Source organism: Lactuca saligna, chromosome 4 (genome assembly GCF_052625555.1).
Source record: "Lactuca saligna cultivar CGN05327 chromosome 4, ASM5262555v1, whole genome shotgun sequence".
In the NCBI taxonomy this organism is placed as follows: Eukaryota; Viridiplantae; Streptophyta; class Magnoliopsida; order Asterales; family Asteraceae; genus Lactuca; species Lactuca saligna.
Window position 1 is genome coordinate 292,402,719 of NC_136420.1, and position 5,623 is coordinate 292,408,341.

The following is a 5,623-nucleotide window of genomic DNA, read 5'->3' on the forward strand; positions in this document are numbered from 1 at the left end:
TCGCGAGAGACTGAAGGCCTCGTGAGACCGACAGAAAAGCTATGTTGATAAACGACAAAAACCCTTAGAATTCCAGGACTGTGACTTTGTCTTATTGAATGTCTCACCTTGGAAGGGAATGATACACTTTAGTAAGTGTGTTAAACTTAATCCAAGGTACATTAGGCCTTTTGATATTCTCACATGAATCGGCCTAGTAGCTTACAAACTTCGCCTTCCGCAAGAACTTAGCAATGTACACTCTACCTTCCATGTATCGAACCTAAAGAAGTGTTTGTCTGATGAGACACTTGTTATACCTCTCAATGAGATCGAACAAAATGAGGGCGTACACTTCATGGAGGAACCTATAGAAATCATGGATATGGAGGTCAAGCAAACGAAACAGAGTCGTATCCCGATAGTGAAGGTTCACCGGAATGCAAAGCGAGGACTCATATTCACATAGGAGCGGAAGGATCAAATGAAACTCAAGTATCCTCATCTTTTCCCTTAGGCTATGGGTATTTCTTAATCTTAGTTTCCGGACGAAATTCCCTTTAACATGGGAATGATGTGACAACCTAAAATTTCTATCTTGTAAGTCAATTCATATCAACCAAAAGTTCAGACTTTTTTCTGTTATCTTTTAGCCTTGTTAAGGGTCATTTTATGACTTCTAAGCCTTGTGCACTTAAGGATTGGATGTTAAGAAGTGTTATCCTGGGATTAGAGGAATGCAATCGAACCAGAAAACTCATCTTCTTTCAATTCACCATTCAGGAAAGCGCTTTTTACATCCATTTGATGTACTTTGATATTTTTGTGTGCTGCATATGCTAAGAAGATACGTATTGCTTCCATCCTGGCTACGGGGTCATATGTTTCATCATAGTTAACACCTTCTAATTGACTATACCCCTTTGCAACTAATTGCTTTGTTATGAATGACCGAAAAGGATTCATCGAGCTTGTTCTTGTATAACCATATTGTTCCAACAACAGTGTAAACTTTAGGGTTCGGAACAAGTTTCCACACTTTGTTTCTTTCAAATTCAGCTCAATCTTATTGCATGGAAGAGATCCAGTCAGGCTCTAGGAGAGCTTCCTTGATGGATCGAGGATCGAATGTGGACATAAATGTTGCATAGTGGCAGTGGTCCGTAAGATCGTGAGAGGATCGAGTCTGTACGCCAGCAGATGGGTTTCCAATGATTTGACCCAGAGGGTGTTCTTTTGTCTAGATATGTAAACATGATTGTTAATGATCAGTAACTGCATTTGAAGGAATGTCAACAACATCAGAAGATTATGCGGTGGGTGAACAGATTTCCCACGTCGATTTGTGAGCAGCCAGCAGACGTCTCTTGGACTTGGACTGGAGTACGATCAGAATGAGGTTCCCCCTAGATTGTGGATAGGAGTTCCACATGAACAGAATATGGGGACCCTCGGATCAGTTCTTGTGTCAATATTTTCTTCTTCATCCGAGTCAGAGGAAGCATTTGATGCATTAGAGCCTCTGCGGATGGAAACGGGAGCTGCATCTTCAAGCACTAGAACCTTGATGGTTGTCATAAGAACCGAAGTATTACTTTACCCCTCAACCTGGCTCTGATACCAATGTTTTGTTGCTGAGCTTCCAGGGACAAAATAATTTCAGACAGTTGAGTATTCTCCACGGGATTGAAGACGTCGTCATAGTTGATTTCAACGATGTTGAGAGAACCCAAAGTGGCTGGGATATCACTTTCCAAGATTGCTTTTGTTTCACTCGAAGAAACCGTGTTGCGGACGTAATTGTCATCGAATTTGACATCAAAACTTTTAACAATTAGCCATGTACGTCTAATAAGGGCTCTATATGTCACCTTTTTTGTTGAGTAGCCAAGGAATATGCCTTCATCTGACTTTGGTGCAAATTTGTTAACATGATCCTTGTTGTTGATCACGAAACATCTACACCCAAGTATGTGGAAGAATCGAACATTCGGTTTTCGATTGTTGAGGGCCTTATAGGGTGTTTTGTTGAGACACTTGAAGACAATGCTTCGGTTTTGGATAAAGCATGTTGTTGCCTCTGCTTCAGCCTAGAAGTATACAGGAATGTTTTCAAAGTTTAACATAGATCTGGTTGCTTCTACCATAGTACGGTTCCTTCACTCTACTACTCCATTTTGTTGCGGTGTGTAGGGAGCAGAGAGTTGTGACTAATGCCTTTGAAAATCAAGAAATTATCCAAGAGATGGTTAGTGACTCAATTCCATTGTCACTCTGGATTTTGCGAACTGGTAGCTTGATTTGAAGTTCAATTTCTTTAATGAAGTTTATAAGATCCTGTGGTGCTTCGGACTTGAGTCTAAAAAAGAAGACCCATGTAAAACGAGTAAATTCATCCACTATAATCAGTATGTACTTCTTGTGATGGAGAATAGCTACGGTAGATGGAACACAGAGGTCAATGTGCAGCAACTCTAGAGGTTCAAAATTTGATGAATTAATAACCATAGGGTGACTTCCCTTTGATTGTTTTCCACACTCACAAGCAGGAAAGAGTGTTTCATTGTTGTACTTCAGGATTGGGAGGCCTTTGACGAGTTCTTCAGTGACAATATTGTTGATGTACCGAACATTCAGATGAACTAGCTTCTGTTGCCACAACCAGCTTAGTTTGGATACAACTATGGACTGAAAGCATAGTTGCGGTTTCCCAATGATCAATGACACATCTAAAGGGTACATGGTCCCTTCGGATTTAGATTTGATCAAGCAGGTTCTCCTATCGCTTTTCATGATATAGCATAATTCATTATCAAACTCAACCTGATGACCTGCTTTGCATAGTTGGCCTACACTTATGAGATTATGCTTGAGGCTTTCCATGTAAGCAACCTTCTGTATTGAGAAATCACCGGTTGTTAGAACACAATAACCTCGGATGATATCATTGGAGTTGTTACCAAACGTTACATGTCCTCCATTGATGATTGGCCTGAAATCTCGAAGGTATTCTAACCTTCCTGTCATGTGCAAGGAGCAGGCACTATCGATCAGCCATTCCTCTTCTTGTTCCTCCTTTCACAAGGCTTGTTCGAATATTCTTAGAGTTCTGTCCTTGGCCATATAGCAGTAGTTCTTTTCAAGCTTTTTTGACCCATCTTCATCCACATTGTCCATCATACAAATCTTTCCTTTGCTTTTGATGTTGAAATCTACATCCTCATTACCGAAGAACACATTTCACGATCTCTTTTTACCTAGGCCACATATGCCCTTCCCATTTCTTTTTCATCCATCTCCTATGCTGTTCGGAGATAAAAGGCTTTGTCCTTGGCTACATTTGCCTTACAGTCCTCGGCAAAACGATTCTCTTTGTTGCACTTATGAAAAATGACAACATCTTCTTTAACTTCGGTCAGGGACCGGAGTCAGTTGGTTTAGTAGATTGCGGTATCTCTTTGGCTTGATGAGAGTTTGTAGGCTACAGAGATTGGTGAAGGTGTTTAGGGTATCGGGGGTGATTGTTTTAAGGGTTGAAGTTGTGGTTAAAGGGAGGTTTACTGAACTGCTGCTTTTTGCGAAAGGAAGTTAGAGGTAAATGATTGAACTGTTGACTAACAAGAGCAATAGCATTATGGAATTCTTATTCATCGTCATACTCTGTGTCAGCTTCGTATGACTGCGGTGGGTTTTCATAGGAGAGAGAGTAAGGTTGAGAAGTTAAGTTTTGTGGAGATTGGGTCATCGGAGTGAGTGGTCCTCCAAAGTTATCACAATCCTTGAGAACAGTTGATTCTTGTGCCTGGAGTTCCCCGTATAGTATGAAAAAAGAGAGAGTGAATGAATCTTCCTGTCACCTTGGACTATCATCTTTGTGGTAGTCCAGTTATTCCCTAAACCATTGAGAAATTGGAGATTTGTTTCATGGTTGTTGTGGAAAGTTCCAACATTTGACAACTTGGTGGCAATGAGGTTAAATCTTTTGAAAGAATCCTCAAGGATTTCTCCCACACAAGCTTTGAAATTATTGAATTTGTTGAGTGAGGTAGTGAGCTTCTTATCTTGTGCCTGCTCAGAACCTTCATACAAATTCTTGAGAACATCCCAGATCACTTTTGCGGAATTGCAACTTACGATGATGTCGAAGTTGTTAGGAGCAACTCCTCAGGATATTTCACAAAAGGCAGTTGCATCATTTTCCATTTTGTTTAGATCATCCTTTGTGGGGCGATTAAGGCAGCTTGTCCCCCTCCAAGTTTGGCTTGGGCACCGTCGGCTTGAACTTGAGTAAGAATAGGGACATAAGGTCTTTCTTCTATAGATCTCCACACATCTCGTCCAAGTCTTCTTAAATATCTTTCCATTCTTTGGGACCAATGATGGTACTTATTTGCCACCAATATTGGAGCTCTATTCGAACCTCCAACATTGTTGGAAACATTGAGTGATAATGCTTGTGCCATATTTCCTTGTTTTTGAAAAGATTTTGTTGTTTTGAAAGAAATGAGCTTTAGTAGTATAGAAGGCCTTTTAAAATCAGAGTTTTTGTTCAAAAAGCAACCACTTTGGCTCTGATAGAAAATGTTGAAAGAAAAACTTGAGTAACACACTTGAACAAATGTTAGTATAAGTAATATTGCGGAATAAAGTTTAATGCAAAGGATCATAAAGCTCAGTAATAATAAGTTAACGTTAGATAGTTAAATTGTTAGGTGCGAAAATACAAGGAAATATAAATGACAACAAGTATTATATCAAATAAACACTTAAGCTGATTCGTAACAAGGATTGCAATCAAACCAAGTTAATAAGTGTGATAAGCTCAAAGTGATTAAGCCAAGAGTGACTTGCCCCGAAGGAGAGATTACGATCTTAATATAAACATTGAGTTCAGTAAGATCTTTGAGAGTAAAGAGAAGAATATATGATATGAGATTCAAGAAAGATGTGTATTGATAAAGAAGCGGAACTCTCTGTTTATAGAGGTCCGAATACAATATAAGGTCTAAATAAAGGCTAACAAAATAAGTGTCCATGCAAGGTACACTTTACATTACATTGTAAAGAAATATGATAAACTAAGTCTTTAATCCGCAATGCTGAGGGTGACTTCGGATGTGAGGTTCAAGAGGGTCACTTCTTGATTCAACACTCACATTCAAAGAGAGCCCCAAACCAGCTCAACCACTCCATACCCACGATAGCACAAATATCTCCCATTACAATAGGGATAAGATCTATCGGATACCAAACACCAAAAATCTATAACACATAACCTCGATCGATGTCAGTAGCGGAGACCGGATGCTCATTGGGTATAGAGACACTCAATGGCCTGCTCAAGGTGTCACAACCCGTTATTTTCAAGTTAATAGAAGTCAATCCTTTTTAAATAAAATTCGAGTTTTGTTGATTTCGCTAAGAATATAAGGGGTAAATATGATTTATGTTTGGAATAAAATACACTTAAAAATCAACATTTTTCTCTTTGGAACCGAGAACCCTCGCACTGAAAACCCTCTGCGGCCGAAAACAGATCTCAGACCGCAAACCCCACTGAGAACCATTAGACCGAAATCCCCTTTCCAGCCGATAACCCAACCGATATAAATGGTTTCACTAGAAAAATAATTCATTTTCTCAC